The following is a 17755-nucleotide window of genomic DNA, read 5'->3' on the forward strand; positions in this document are numbered from 1 at the left end:
GAACTGGGACTGCAGCGTCCGCGCGACTTAACATTTATAATTGTCAGCAATGTGAAACGGTTCCTTTTGAACAGGTCTGACTTGGGGGGGAAACTCCAAATAATAACAGTAAGTTTTTGTTGAAATTTTGAAGGTTTTAATGTAGCAGCCACCTCTCTGGACTGTGAACTAAGCAAAAGCCCCACACTGGCTGACACGGTGTGGCATACACCATACTATGAGGCGCGGGAAGGGGGATGAGGGGGAAAAAGAAAAAAAAAAGGGAAAAGGAAAAAGGAAAAAAAAAGAGAGAGAGAGAGAGAGAGAGTTATGTACTTGTAGCAGTGGGGCTACATATCTCTTCATTTCCAGCAATGAAAAACTAATTATCAAATGTAGTAGGTCTGTCTCTCTTGGTTGGAAACTCCAACAACTATAGTGAGTTTTGTGTTGAATTATGGAATGTAATCAAGGTAAAGAAAAAATGAAGTGAAATTCATTAGTTATACAGTAGGGGGTAGGGGGTGAGGGCAGGGGGTATACTGGGGTTTCTGGTGGTGGAATATGGGCACTGGTGAAGGGATGGGTGTTTGAATATTGTATAACTGATATATAAACCTGAGAACTTTGTAACTTTCCACATGGTGATTTAATAAAAAGTTTAAAAAAATAAAATAAAACATACCCAAATATCTTTAAGGATTATGCTAATGCATACAAAAGTTTTAAATTGATAATATTGTTATGCCAAGATAACAGTAGAGAAGAGGAAGGATAAAAATTCAATTAGCATTTAATAAAGAAAAAACGAGTTCTAAGAATTGTGCTAACATTTCTTGTTATATTTTACTGAGGTGTTTTACTTTAGCTGAAATATATCCATCAATGGGCAAACATATTTAACAGAAAATTTAAATGTTATGTTCACTGTGATAAATTTATTATTATTATTATTATTATTATTATTATTATTATTATTATTATTATTATTTTGCTTTTTCAATCACATCCAGCGATGCTCAGGGGTTATTCCTGGCTTTGCACTCAGGAATTTCTCCTGGCAGTGCTTGGAGGACCTTATGGGATGCCGGGGATTGAACCCAGGTCTGGCTGCGTGCAAAGGAAATGCCCTACCCGCTGTGCTATCACTCCGGCCCCAATTAATTTATTTTTTAAACTTCTAGCTTTGTCACGTAGTTCTGTTTTAAGCATCCTTTTTGTGTAGTGCATTTACTGAATTTCTCCTATAGACTTTCTTATGTAAGATTTCATTTTATTTAAATGCATTTTATATGTCAACAGAGAAGTATAAGTCCTACAGACTTTTAAAAATTAAAAAATATTATTATGGTACCATGATTTACAAAGTTATTCATGATTGAGTTTTAAACACATGATGTTTCAGCACCAATTACACCCCTAATTTTAAGTCTCTTGACCAGTATCTCCAGGTTCCCACTCATGCCCCAGCCTACCCCCTTGAAAGGCAAATTTTTCATTTTGGTTGTGGTAATTTCAATCTCCTGCATTCAGAGTTGTTGATTCTATGGTTTGGATATATGTTATACCAAGACTTTAAACCACTCAAGGACCCAAGGTCCTTTATCCCTGGCCTCCCTTATTTTCTGTCTCTTCTTGATTCCCCCTTCAGTTTCTCTCTTTTGTCCTCCTCCTTTCTATACTCTGGAGGGAAGGAATTTCATGTGTGTTGAGAGATATTTTCTTCTTCTTTTTTTTTGAGAGATATTTTCTATCATCAGAATAATAGTACCAAAAGTAAACTGGTTAAGGGTTTGAGGAGCTATTTGTTTGGGGGCAATTGGGTCACACCTGGCAGAATTCAAGGCTTACTTCTGCATCTATGCTCAGGGATAACTCCTGGCAGTGTTTGGGGTGCCATATGCAATGCTGAAAATAAAGCCAGCATCTGTCAAGTGAAAGCTAAGCTCCTTAACTACAGTACTATCTTTCTGGCTCAAGGAGTTATTGAAACTTTCCTTGGAGGAGAACAGAGATAAATCTGTTGTATTTAGTAAATATTGCATTTACTCAACATTAATTCCGCCCTGAGCAGAGCTCCCGTGGCCCAAGACTAATGGAGATGGTACTGTGACCGCTCAAGAAATTCCACGGTCAATGGGATGATGATGATAATGATGACTCAACATGTATTTTTTTACTTTATTGCTAGACACTCAGCTCTACTTTAGCAATGGATATATAACCATAAATAAGACTTTATATAAGATTTCTATCTTATTCTCATTCTTGAAAATGATCAACGGGCCTATAATATAAAACATCACTATTATTAAACATGCTAATTTAACTAAAGTTTGACTAGAATCATCTCAGAAATCTTATGACACCTTTTCTTAATTAGGTTAAAGAGAGAAGAGAAACTAGTTAATGAAGAAATAACTTTTATGCTAATTTTCATTTTAGGAATTCAGATTAGAACTCATAGAATTGAACTGTCTGTTTTTGAATGCAGCTTCATTTTGCAGAACTTCTTGTTCATGTGCAATGTGGGAAAAACAGTATATAATAAATTTACCTTCTTAATAAGAGTGCAATAAAATTAAAATGATGATCAGTAAGGTTATGAGACCCAAGGTACACTTGATCTTAGCCAAAAGGCCAAGAAGTGATGAGACCCAAGGTACAGTCTTACTCACAGGTATCCGTATTTAGCAAAGTTTGATCATTTTATATACTGTCATAAATAAACGTTTAATAGATCGTGCTTTATACAACAATAAATAGTAACCTGTTATAAAAATTATTTTTAGAAATTTTACTATTTATACTGAAAAATGATTTAAATACATTCAACAGGAAGTGTGTGATGATATTAAGATCTATATAACTTCCATGAAGGTAAAATAAATATCACTGTCACTCTCACTGTCATCCGTGGCTCATCGATTTGCTTGAGCGAGCACCAGTAATGTCTCCCTTGTGAGATTTGTTACTATTTTGGGCATATAGAATTTGCTGCGGGTAGCTTGCCAGCTCTGCCATGCTGGCAGGATACTCTCGGTAGCTTGCTGGACTCTCAGAGAGGGACAAAGGAATTGAACTGCTGGGTAGGGCGTTTGCCTTGCATGAGGCCGACCCGGGTTCAGTTCCCAGCATCCCTTATGGTCCCCTGAGCACCACCAGGAGTAATTCCTGAGTGCAAAGCCAGGAGTAACTCCTGTGCATGGCTGGATGTGACCCAAAAGCAATAAATATATAAATAAATAAATATACATCTGAGAAATTCAGCTATGAATTTAATCATTATACATTTGCCTGAAAATTTCAAGACAATGGAGACTAAACAAGGTTATATCTTATGCTAGATAATAAGTCTAATGTAAATCCACAGTGACCTTTTTTGCTTTGGGTTCTTTTCTGTTATTAAATAAATATCAAAATATTAGCTATTTAAATAAATAATATTGATTTTATATAATTCCCTAGTATTATATAATTCCAAGTATAATTCACTTGAAAAATTGGTAAGGCACACTGATATAAGAAGATTATTTTACCAGGATCAAATGCTAAAACACACATGGAAATGCTTTAAAACACTAATGTGTATTCAGAATTATAGTTGCAAAATTATTATCACTTCCAACTGTTCAAATATATACTTTCTACCATAAAATATTTGAAATATTATATGTATAATGTATGGAATTAAAAGAGCTTTCTAGAACTCTGAGTTGTATTTAGGCACTATATTATGATCAGGTTTAGATTTATTCACCAATAAACAAAGTGGTTAGCATGCAGCTTCACTTGAAGATCATGTTTTGAGTTTATGTAATACAAGCTGCTTAATTATATTTTGATCATGGATTACACTAGAAACTATCATTTAAAAATAAAATACAAATTATTATAAATATTTCACAAGGTAAAATGTAATTAGGGAAAATTAGAATGATTGAGTTTCTTCATAAAGACAGTTTAACCTAGCAAATAACCATCATTTGTTTTAATTTAATATCTAAAACATTTTTATAAAAAATGTAAGACTAGTGTATCAATGTAAAACTGAAGAAAATATTTGAGTAGATACAACTCACATTAAAATATAAGTGTATCGCCTGAATCATAAATTATATTGGAAAAATATAGGCAGAAGATTTCATGACATTTCATCTAGAGGTATGTTCAATGACTCAATGACATTGGCCAAGAAAACGGAGGAAAAGATAAAACAAATGAAAAGACAGCAAACTTAGAAGCTTCTGCTATAAAAAAAATAATGACCAGAATAAAAAGTCACTTTCACATACTTGGAGAAATTATTTACCCATCACTCATCTGGAAAAGGGCTAATAGCCAAACTATATAAAACACTGGTACAACTTAACAAGAATAAAATAACCAACCCCATAAAAATGGGTGAAAGATGTAAATAGAAACACCCTGAAAGAACATACAGATGGCCAACTAACATTTGTATGGTCTAGTGAGATTGGCACACAATACCAAGTACAAAAACAAACAGTATTAGTGTGGATTTGGTAGACAGGAGGGGAGAACCATTGGTGGGAATGTAGACTGTACAACATTTTTGTAAAACCTTATGGACACTTCTCCAAAAATTAAGAACTAAACTTCTCTATGACTCAGCACCTACCTCCAAGGATCCCAAACTTTACTCAAAGTATTGGGTAATGGCACTGGTGTAATGGTTGAGAACAGTAGATACTCTGGTGAAGGGGATGGTGGTGGCACATTTTATGCATGAAGCACTACCACTAAAAGTATTGTAGATAACAGTGCCTCCTAATATTTAAATAAATAAATAAATAAGTAAATAAATATGTGATATAAATATGTGATAACTGGAGAAATTGCTCAAATAGTAGACTGTATGGTTAGCATGTACAAGCCCTCACTAGCCCTCAGTATCCTAGCACTGCTCAGACTTGAGCATTGCTGGATATCACTCTGGTTACCCAGAAGCACTATGGGTATAATGCTAGAGTGTCAGTAGCCCATAGCGAATCACTAATGAATGTGTCCCTACTACTCTTTGCCCATTAATTGGCCTAGAGTTCTACAAGTTTGTTTTTTATTTTCTTTTTGGGTCATCCACAGCGGTGCTCAGAAATTATTCCTGGTGGTACTTGGTGGGGAGGGGCATATGGGTTGCAGGGGATGAAAGTTGGGTTGGATGCATGCAAGGCAAATGTCCTACCCACTGTACTACTGATCTGGCCGGTTCCACAAGTTTTCTAGGCACAAAGTAATTATTCCTTTTTTCTGTTTATGATTTAGACTAGCCACTGAAATTTCTTGCCTTTCTTCACCAAAATAAGCAAATATTTTGTTGGTGGATCTTCCTATTATCTGAAATGAAACTGGGGCTAAAATATTTGTTATTTACTAGAAAACAAAATAAACTCGCATAATATAATTGAGTGCTTTCTAATTAGGCATCTGTTCAGTTGCCTGTCTAAGATTTGTTTGGATCTTGCAGACAGTAAATAAAACAGTAACAAATAGAATGAAAGGCTAAGTCTGGATTATTCTCAAAAGCATGGACATGTCAAGGGAACCTTAGAACCCAAGACTTGGCTATAATGTTTGTTCACTCCTTCTCATTGTCAAAGTCTCAAGTTTTTCATTCCAGTAAAGAAAAGGAAGTCTGAGGACTTCTGTAGAAAAAAAAAAAAGCAAAGAAACACGATGTAGGCTAAGTCTACCTTAAATCTCTTCCTAAAGGTGAGTAAAATATCTCTCCTGAATATTTCTTTCTGGTCACTCTTATTTCTTGTATTGATTGGTCCTAAGTCTCATAATTAGATGTTTGATTAGTTCCAGGCAACTGTATTTGGTGACATGAAAAAACTAAATAGATTAAAAGGAAAAAAACTCTAAAAATTACCAATGCATTGTGTTATGTCTTTTAATTTCTTTGTCTATTTAGGGGACAACACTCAGATCAACTGAGAACTTATTCTTGGCTCTGTACCCAAAAGTCCATACTGGCTAGGTTTTGGGGAACTATAAACAGTACTGGGCACAGAACCAATGTCTGCACCAGAAAAGTCGAGTATACGTTCAGAGACATCTCCTGTATAGGCCAGAAAGCATGTGAGCTGGTTCTGGTGTGCTTGCTGAGTGTGAACTAGAAGATCATCCAGAGATCAAACCAGATCTCTTATGCAGAAAAAGGAAGGAGGTACTGAAGGATTTATATCCTAAAACACATTGTGAATAGTTTTTAATCATTCTTTATTGATATTATCATTAGAAACCCAGGAACTTTCTAAGTTGTAGATCCTCATTTACAATAAATAAGCCAGTGGGGGAAATTGTTCTTTTCTATCATTATGCATATGGGCAAAATCTAATTTTCCCCAATTTAATCTTGCCCATGTACTAATGAGTAAAAAATAAATATGTTTCAGTACTTCTATCACAGAATTTTAATCAGGTCTCATGGTATTAAATGCTTTAAGAGAATGCAGTTCTAGCATGTAATCATTTTAATTACATATATAGATTTAAACATATGCAATTAATATCATAATTATGTATGTAATTACCAAATTAATTTTAAATTTGCAGTTATATTCTAAATTAAATTCTTATTTATAGTGTCAACATTATAGACTTATACTAACGTCTGGACATCTTACACATGGAGCTGAATTTCACTTCATGGTGATTACTAAAGTTAAAATTCTATTTATTTTAATAAATAATTATTGTTCCAAAAAACCTTTTGGATCAGATGTTATTATTGGCCCCATTTTGCAGATAAAGAAACTGAATAAAGTGCAGGTTTATATACCTAATATTAAGACCTACTAGAAGGAGGCCAGGAAAAAAGGAAGGAAGAAAAATATTCTGAAGCAAGTGACACATTATAGATGTATTTCTCATCCCAGGATTAATTTTAATTAATAAAATTTAACTTTTGCTTTGTGATATTAAGTCCTATTTGTCCTATGTCTGTTGAAGATATTTTTGCATGAACACTAAGGTAATTGATTAAAAAAAATCACTCTGGAGCTGGATCGATAGCACAGCGTGTAGTGCGTTTGCCTTGAATGTGGCAAACCCAGGTTTGATTCCCAGCATCTTGTATTGTCCCCCCGCCCCGCCAGGAGTAATTCCTCAGTGCAGAGCCAGAAGTAAACCATGTGCATCGCTGGGTGTGACCCAAAATGAAAAAAAATCACTCTGGCTACATCCCCTAGGATGTGATAACTGCATCAGCTAATGTGCCATTAAAAAACTATCATTCGGGGCTGGAGCGATAGCACAGCGTGTAGGGCGTTTGCCTTGCGTGCAGGAGTCCTGTGTTAGATTGCCAGCATCCCATATGGTCCCCTGAGCGCTGCCAGGAGTAATTCCTGAGTACATGAGCCAGGAATAACCCCTGTGCAACGCCGGGTGTGACCCAAAAAGAAGAAAAAAAACTATCGTTCAATAACCTCTTTGAAACAGGCAACATAAGACAGTCAACAATAAGTTGCAGCAAAAGAGAAAAGCAAATGTCTAAATTATGCTTACATATTCAAAGTTTAAGGTAAAAATTGTGTTCTGTATCTTTTCTGGAAGAATTAATGTAGATTTTTCTCATCTCCTATGGAATGGCTTAATGAACAGTAAAATGTAGATCCATTTTGAATGTAGTAAACAAATCCCAAAACTAATTTTGCACATTAATATGTATATATAGATATATGATAATCAAATCAGATGTTGCTAATACATAATTATTGGTCTAAATATAAAATCTAATTTAATCCTTCTATGTTAACTAATTCATAATGTGCAAATTATTTATTATAAAGATAAAAGATGTTTTAATATCAAATTTATTTTAATTTTATAGAACTTATTTCAATGATGAATGTTAAAATGACTAAGTAAAATTCTATTAATGTCATTGCATAAATTATTATAAATAAGAATATAAATACATGTGTAATTGAGTCAATTATTATATGAAAACAACATATGAATATCAATGGTTAATGCTTTAATAAACTGTCTATGTTACTTTACAGCGAAATAGGATTATGAAGAACTTTCTTTGCAATATAAAATAATTTTATATGTTTTATAAGTAGTTGCCTGGGAGACTATGTGTGCATAAGTTAAGTCAGCATATCTACTAATATAGATATTCTTCCATCCTTTTATGTACTAATAGAGGTCAACCATTCATAACCATACATATTATTAATTATGAATTATAAAACACATCAACTGTGGCTCTTATATTATCTATATCTAGCAAAACTCCATCTATTCTCTCTAATTAGTTAGTTCTTTGTTTAGCAAGGGAAGAAAACACTGTACCCATTATTCACTAAACTCTTCAAATATTAGTAGTTGGATGAACTTAGATGCAAAAAGTCCTAAATAAACAATTGCTCTTTAATAATTGAATAAATGTCATGTACTTATTTTTAAATCAGTAAACACATTAAAAAGTCATTCTAGAAATTACTGTCACTGTCACTGTCATCTCGTTGCTCATCGATTTGCTCAAGTGGGCACCCGTAACGTTTCCATCGTGAGACTTGTTACTTTTTTTGGCATATTGAATACGCCACAGGTAGCTTGCCAGGCTCTGCTGTGCAGGTGGAATACTCTCGGTAGCTTGCCAGGCTCTTGGAGAAGGGCAGAGGAATCTAACCTGAGCCTAGGATATCGAACCCAAGGGTAGGAAAACGCCCTACCTTCTGTGCTATCACTCCAGCAAGAAGTTATTAAAGAAAAAATATTGCCTCTTAGGATTTTATATTGGACAAAATAAAAGTTTTTATTCACTTTGAATCTTGCATTCCACTATCTTAAATTGATCATTCCATTCAGAAAACAGAAAATAAAAATTATAGGTCAGTATGTACTTTTCAAAAAATTTGTTTTAAATAATACATGAATTGTTCACATAAAAAGCTGGTTCTTGCAATATGAGAAAAAATAAACAAATGTTAATTGTGAAAGATATCTATTAATAAAACTTTAGTAGTACTTTTAGAAATCCATAGTGTATACTAATTTCAAAATTATTTTGAAGCCATATGTATATATTTGTACATGGATAGATTTGTTTCATTTACTTATCTCTGAGAAATACACTGTTAACAGCTGTCAAAATGTCAGTTAACTTCAACATCTGAATCATCAAATATCTTAGTAAAAAAGTTAGTAAGAAGGTATTTGCCTTGTACTTGGTCAACTCCAGATCAATCCCTCCACTGCATATTATTTCCTGAACACTGTCTTGAGTATATCCCTGAATGTAAGCAGAGACAGAAATAAGTACTGAGTATACCACTGGCTAAGGCCCAACATATAGCCATCCACCTCCGAGACACAGACACGCGCGCACACACACACACACACACACACACACACACACACACACAAAGACACACACCTACACACACACACACTCATGCGCACGCACGTGCTCACAGTTTCAATATGTCAACACATTTATAAATACATTAGTATTTGTGCATAAAGTTTAATAAAAATGCAAGTTGAAGAGTTAGAAAAAATTATTCATTTTCAAAGCTTGCTTTAAGGAAAGGACTAATCTTCTTAGTTTATCAGTAAGATTTGGAATTTTTTTTACAACCTATGGAAAGAAAAATGATAAAATATCCATAAAAGTTTATGAGATTGAGAGTCTCAAATAATATCATTAGAGCAACTTTTTACACACTCAACTGTAGATATTTAGTAGTACTTTTAGAAAAATGTGAAATTATATCCAGGAGAACATAGACTTAAAAGATTTTTTTCTGAAAAAAAAGATCACACTTTATTACATTAATTTATCTGACTTCCTAAATGTCAATAAATGAGACTAAAATAGCAACACATCAAATAATTGTCATGAGTTGCAGCCATATACTCAACTCATTCCAGCACCTCTTCTGTGTGACATTGGTGAGTACAGTACTCTCGATGGGAAAATAATCATCACGGGAGTCCTTGCTTTCACAGACTTTGCTACCTAACTAAAGGGGCACAGATAAATGAGCAACCACACAGAAAGCCAATGCATTAAAATAAAATTTTTATTACATGACATCAATGATATTTAAATATTTCCTAAGTTTAACCTATACTAAGCAACATAATCTATCTTACATCCAAGAAGACTTAAAAAAATTACTTAAATAGAATAAAAAGCCTGTCTAGAAATAACATTTATTCATAGCTCTCGTGATAGAATCTGATCTATTCTGTTTGGTTTAATGCTCTTTGGGTGCATTTTTAAATTTTAAATTGAAAAAAAAAACTGCTAATGATTCATAATCTTCAGTTAGAAGAATATTACATTATGAAATACAATTAAAAACCTAAAACTTTTCCATAAAGGGGTTGCAGGGTGGCTTACATAAGAAAGATTATTGAATTGGAAATCAAAAGATCTTTAATAATAAAATCTTTAAGTTTTATTGTTGCATTGATTATGAACTATGATGTCAATCAATTTAGAGCCTTTGTTTCTTACCTTGGAAGGTAGAAAACAATTTTTTTGTTCAATCAAATATGACAAATAAAATTAAACAATGATACTGGATATTGAAACACCTTATAAATTATAATAGAAATACTATTAAGTAAATACTTAATAATAACTTTAGATCAGAGAACCATGCTGTGTTTAGAGATGCCTAGACATTTTATAAATTTTAAAAAATATTTGGTTTGTTTTAGGGCCATACACAGCAGTGCTTAGGATTACACCTTGCTCTGTGCTCAAGGATCTCTCCCGACTGCTTGGAAACCAAATTCACTGCCAGAGATCCAACTGGGGTCAACAGCGTGAAAGGCAAACACCTTAACCCTTCTACTGTCTCTCCAGCACATCAACTTTTTCATTTCATTTTTTAGGAACAAGAAGATATTCTGCAGCGACCAAGAGGAAACAGTGTTTCTTAGTGTGTGGCCATCCAGATAGCTAGCATAAAAACCAGAGGCAATGCTGTCTTTGAGAGATGCAGTCAATTTTCTCCATCCCTGTTAGTTGGTGAGGCTGTAATAATAAAGCCATCACACAGAGCAGGTAGGTTACATAGCAGAAACATATTTTCATTACAGTTCTAATGTCTAGAAGTCCAAGATTACAGTGTTAGTGTCTGAACTTTCTGAAGCTCCCTTTCCTTGGTGTATATAGATCACTGTATTCTCCCCATGTCTTCAGATAATCTCTGTGCCTGTGTCCTAATCTCTTCACAGAATCATTGGAATAAGATATATCCTAAATACTAGTTTCAATTACTTCTAAGTATATTATTTGCCAAAGCAAACAATCATATTCTGAAGTATCGAGGTTTTATTATTTCAATTTATAAATTTTATGAAATTCAGTCTAATTAAATCATTTTTTGCTGTTGTTAAAGCTTTCACTTAGTAACAGTGTCTCCCAAAGTAGTCAGCATTAGTATCTGGGGGTGGGGAAACTTGGAATGGTAGATGAGAGATGGCGAGGGCAGTAATTATCCAGAGTGGACTCTATTTATTTGCTTAAAGGGGTGTAATTTCAGCCATAAATTGATTTGATTATTTTTTTAAAAAGGAGGTAGAATAAAAATGTTTAGAAAACTGCTTAATAATGAGAAAAATATGTTATTAATATTTGCATAATATTTGTATATAGTTAAAAATAAAATATTCATTCTAAGGATTCAATATTAAAACATTTCACTATTACCAAAAATACCATATCTTATTGATAATTCATCAACTTACATTTCTGTTTAATAAGATCAGTTATTATTTGACAACAATCATTCTTTAATGATTTCTTGTGACAAAAAGAAAACGTTGCTAGAAAAAAAAAGACTATCACAATTTGATTAATCCTCAACTTGAATAGAGAAGCAGTATTTGTTTCTTTGGAGCTAGAGCTTTTTTACACAAAAATTAACATATTCAAAAAGTGAAATGGAAATACAGAGATAAAATATTAATGTATTCAGATAGAGAAAAAAAACTTCTGATTGTTACTAAATTTTGTTTCAACTTGCTTAAATTTCCACCATAGCAAACAGAAACATTTTTTTCCTTTTGTACAGCAGTCTAAGACTATTCAAAATTTATTTTAATTAGCAAGAGTACATTGCTGTAGTTTCCACTAAACAGGAATACATTTTTACATTGAGAGTATACATCATTTTTATATTCCTATTTAGGTTTTTTAAAATTACATGAAATTTCTCTATTTACAATATCACTACATTATTTTAATGAAATTGAGCAAATGGGATTTTTATTAACCTTTCTGGAAAAAAGTGAAAAGTCATATCCTTTTATATTAATAAAATTTCATCAACAATAATTGGTAAATGTTTCAAAAACAGTGAAGCAACTATCAAAAACTGGACTCTCCATCGGTCAACAGGTCTCATTTTATTTTTTCAGTGGGGTTTCTTCTTTGGGAAAATTCCTGGTAAGATACTTGAGCTGGAAGTTAAAACGTGATGGTTCCATGTTCAGATGCAGCAATGTGTGCTCCTTGGTCCAGCGTGTTAAGTGGCCATCAGGGTAATTAAGGTCAAAGCTGGACATCATATATAGAACTTTGGGTATGCAATCTCTTAATGATGATAGTTTCCAGTTATTTTGGAGAATGGAGGAAGACTGAACTGTTTATTTCAAAATAATGCCTTTTCTTATTTCAGAGACCCATAAATAAATCTCAAAAAAGATCAAAATCCACAGTAAATATTGGACCTGCACATACCTGAACAGACCAGGGTAAATCGGAGGGGGGCAGGTTGGCCTGGTGCCCGCCCAAGCAGAGCCTCTGGCATCTGCTTGCTTCCACAATCCAAAATCTCCATCATACTCCCGACCTGTCTCCACCATCTCAGGATGTACCGCACTAAAATATCACTGTATCACTGTATCACTGTCATCCTGTTGTTCATCAATTTGTTTGAGTGAGCACCAGTAACATCTCCATTCGTCCCAGCCCTGAGATTTTAGCAGCCTCTCCTTACTCGTCTTTCCCAACAATTAGAGGCTCTTTCAGGGTCAGGGGAATGAGAACTGTTATTGTTACCATATTTGGCATATCGATAATTCCATGGGGATCTTGCCAGGCTCTTCTGTGTGGGCAGGATACTCTTGGTAGCTTGCCAGGCTATCCAAAAGGGACAAAGAATGTATATCAGAGAATACAAGCAAGTATGTTAAAACCAAACACATCTTTACTGCTTTAGGCACATCAATGGGCTAGACTATAAGAGCATTGTTTTATAATCTCTGGATCTTGGCTGCTGATGGGATTACACAGGCACCAGGGGCAGTTTGTGGGTGTAGCTACCAAGCTACTGAAAAATGGGGGATCTGGGTAGAAGAGGCCCAGTTCTGATCCGAGCAGGCTTGGAAATCTCAGCCCTGGTCCTACATAACTGGGTTCCTCTGACGGTTCTTTCATGCGTGAGGCTCGTCCAAGTGTGTGGGGCTGTGACTGGGTTCCAGAGGTTTTTCAGCTGCCAGGGCTCTGCTTGGGGTGCTGAGGGAAACTCAACTCGCTCCTCTCCGAGGTACCCCGGTGAAGAAAGGTTGGTGGGGGGGGGCAGGAGATTCTCACCAAGATATAATCTGCTAAAAATTTGGGTATGCAGGTTTTGTGACTGAAATCTCCAGGCTTCCTAGGGGTCAGGACAAGCTACCGCCCCCCACCTCCCTGTATTTCCAGAAGTCTCGGCAGTCACATCCACACCCTAAAGCAGCCACTGCCCAGTTGAAAAGCTACTCCAGCCTTATGGTCCTGATAAAAATACTGAATGTCCTAAACAAACATCATGACCTCTTAGCACCTGTATTGCACATCACAACACACAAAGGAGAGAGAGAGAGCAAGACACAAAGTGCCTCCCATAGAGTGTGGCTGGGGGTGGGGGGTGGGGTGTTGGAATATGGTAGTAGGGATAGGGGAAATTGGTGGTGATAAATGTACACTGGTGTAGGGATGGATGTTGTATCATTGTATGACTGAAACCCAATTATGAACAGTTTTGTAATCATCTATCTAATGGATATTCAATTAAATTATTTTAAAAAGTGGAGTTTATGTCCAATTAAATCAGCTTAATCAATGGCTGAATATATAGCAGTACTCCTACATTTAAAAAGTAATAATAATGCTTTTTTCTGACTAAGTCTTAGTATAAGACTCTTCATTGAGGGAAATTGTCCCCCTAACAAAATCCCCAAGTTTGGAATAGAACTGAGTAAAACAAGTTTAGCTTAGGTTAGACAGTGAGAGAGGCTAACCTAAATTCAAGCAGGACATTTTCTGCTAGAGTAAAGTAGATTATAGTAACTTCAGCCAGCACTATACATTTTTTGTTTATTTTGTTTGGGGCCACAGTAGGCTGTACTTAGGGTTCACTCCTGGCTTGCTGATTGTTTATTGCATTTGGCCACAGTTATATAAATATTCCAGCCTTTGCCTTTTAAAAATTGTTTTGAATATCTGTGAGATAGACTATTACAAAGCTGCTCATAATTGGTTTTCAGTCATGCAATAATACAAGGCCCAGTCTACGATTTCCCCCATTTCCCTCCCACCATCCCCCAACAACTCCCCTCCTCCAGCCCCTGCCCTAATCCTTTCTCTGTGGCAGGCACTTTTCTTTTTTCTTTAATCTGTTTGCACATTATGGTTTGCAATTCAGGTACTGAGAGGTCATTGTTTGTTCAGGGTGTGCAGTAGTTTGATCAGGAAGGTAAGGCTCAAGGCTCGAGTAGCTTTTTTAATTGGGTGGCAGCTTTGGTATGTGGACATGACTGCCAAAATTTCTGAAAGTACAGGGAGGCTGGGGAGGTAGCCCATCCTGCCCTGAGAAAGCCTGGAGATTTCAGACACAAAACCACATACTCAAATTTTCAGGAGATTATATCATAGTGAGGTCCATGCAGAGATAGCAAGCAGAGTCCGGCCAGGGTCATAGCGGTGATTGTGGATTGTGGAAGCAAGTGGCTCCCGGAGCTCTGCTTGAGTGTGCACCAGGGTTACCCGACCCCCACCCCAGAACATACACCCCCTATTTACCCCTGTATGTTCAGTCTTGCATGGGTTCAAGATTAAGTGTGGCTTTTGTTCTCTTTCAGGATTTATTTATGGGTCTCTGAAGCAAGGCCAGCAGGAGGGCTTGTATAGCAGAGCCAGCATTTGTAGTGTTTGTGGCTCCCATTTACCTAACTTTTGGCCATTTAATTTCTTGGGAAACTTTTTCCCAAGTTGTTTGGGTTAGGCACAGCAGCAATTGGGGGTATCAGGAAGCCTGAAGGCACCATCAGGCTGCTGATACACTCACCCCGCAGGTACAAGTTGACCTGCTGGTGGCACTGCAACCCCTCAGCCATTGCTTTTAATTTGCCTATTAATTCTTGATATATCCTCTAACTGATCATGTACTGCTTGTTCTATATGTACCTGCTAAACAGTGGCTTTGGAGCCAGGAAGCCAAGGGATGGAAGCAAATAATGTACTCAACAAATTGTCAGTCTGTATTCTTATTTGGGGTTGCTGAGACTAACGCTGCCTGGTCAGCCATTGTCTCTCTTTTATTCACTGTGACCAGACTTGGTGAGTCAGTGCTGGAGGTGCTGTTGGACCAGCTCTTACAGGTGACCATTCAAAGTTCATATCAATTTGTCCAGAAATCTATATAAGAAGCTACAGGGTAAGCCATCTAGCAAATTCTAGACCCTATTTATTCAGACTGTTATTTAGCTTTTGAGCCACAGCTAGCTCTACTCATAATTTTCTTTGGGTTCTGTCATCAGGGATAGATCCTGTCAAAGTTCAAGATACCACATGTGTGCAGTGATCAAACCTGGATCAGTCAAACACAAGAGAAGCAATATACAGCTGTATTAACTCTCCAGTCCTTGAAAATTGCTTATATTAAACAATTAAATTGGACTATATAATGTCAAAGGAAACATTATATAGTCCAATTTAATTGACATTGTAGATAATGTGTAATGAGAATGCTAGCATGCCACAAATGATATTCTTTAATACTTATTTACGTATTTAACTTTATGAGTACATTGTATAATACAGTATGTGACGTATTTGAGTAAAAATATAAAAAAGATAGATTCACATTGTATCTATGAAATGCATATCCAATGAGAGAAAATACTAGAAATAATATAAATACAAAATATTATAAAATAAAAGCAAAATCTCCAAGTGTTTACCATATAAATCATAGATGTTGTACTAGTGATGAAATTTGGAATGATCTGAGAAGATCTTTTAATAGGGTCAGTGGTATGATGTCATCTGAAATGTGTTATATCATTACTTGTACAGGGACAATAGCTATAAATCAGATTTGTCCTGGGTAACAGAACAAACAATAATGCCATCCTATTACCAAACCTCATTTAATTTGAGCTGAAATCAGAAGAAAAGCAGTCAAGTATATAGAAGATGGACTAGAAAGGTAGAATAAAAGGTAAAGTGTTAGCCTTGTATGAGGTCAACACAAGTTCAATACCTGAGCACTGCTTAGAAGTAATCACTGAGCACTGCCAGGAGCTCCAAAATAAAACCAACCTACAAAAATAATATAGAAGATTGGTATAAGAAGATTCTAAATGGAACAGCAACTGGGGGTGAAGAACAATTTCCTTGGTTGGATCATAACTAATAAAAAGTAGCCCGAGGCCATTGCTTAGAGCAAAAGTTGACACTCGACAGATCTATACCAAGTCCCACACTTCTGCTTTTATAAATAAATGTTTTAACAATAAACATTATTACTCTTCAAAACATTTTAAGACACAACACACTCATTTGTTCACTATATTCCCTTTGTGAAATGACAGATTCTTTCTAAGCAGACCTGCAATTGCTAGCATTGTTATCTACCACATCCTACTCAGAGACCACCACCTTCAGGGATCTTGACTCACACAGAAGGTATCTAATTTGCCATGTATCCTAGATAATAGTCCAGGACAATAGTCTGCCACCTCTTAAAAATGGCTTTTTGTCTTCTATGCAGTATATACTTCCCTATTCCTTTATATCTCTGCCCATGACTGCCCAGCAAGGTCAAATTAAATGATTTCATCTCTGAATCATTTTTGCCCAGAATTCAGATCATTCTGAATTTGCAGCATTTTCATATTTGTGTCTAAGGCTTTACTCAATACTATTCTGGATAAAAGACTACTAATTATTTTCAGTAAATGTCATATATTTATGTGTATCTAGTTGCAATAGAGACCATAGAACCTACAAAACATAAAATTATATATCTGGAAATTTACATAAAATATTTCTAGTCCATAATCTATAGAAATACCAGTGTGTTAATGTTGTGAAAGAGGTAGGTGCCCTGATTTTAAGACAGAAGTATCTCAGAGTGCTCAAAGCAATCATTACACAGTGTTCCACTTTGAATATCCATAATTATAGAATGATAGAAGTAGAAGGTACCTCAGGAGACAAATCTGCCATTATTATATGAATGGATTATGCAGGTTGATAGGACATTTCCACATCATTCACCATTTGCTTTTTTTCCATTAGTAATTTTCTTATATGAAATAGAACCTCTCTTTTCAAACAGACCCACAGTTATTTCAGCTAAATAATAAAGTGCATTTTGATAGCTTACAATGCCCTCATCTGTGAAATATATGAAAGGAAAACAATACATGAATGATTTATACTATTTTATAATCTGTCTGCAAGGTGGTAATAAGAAAGATATGCACAAGGGAAAAATAAATACAAAGATAT

The sequence above is a fragment of the Sorex araneus genome, chromosome 4 (assembly GCF_027595985.1).
Source record: "Sorex araneus isolate mSorAra2 chromosome 4, mSorAra2.pri, whole genome shotgun sequence".
In the NCBI taxonomy this organism is placed as follows: Eukaryota; Metazoa; Chordata; class Mammalia; order Eulipotyphla; family Soricidae; genus Sorex; species Sorex araneus.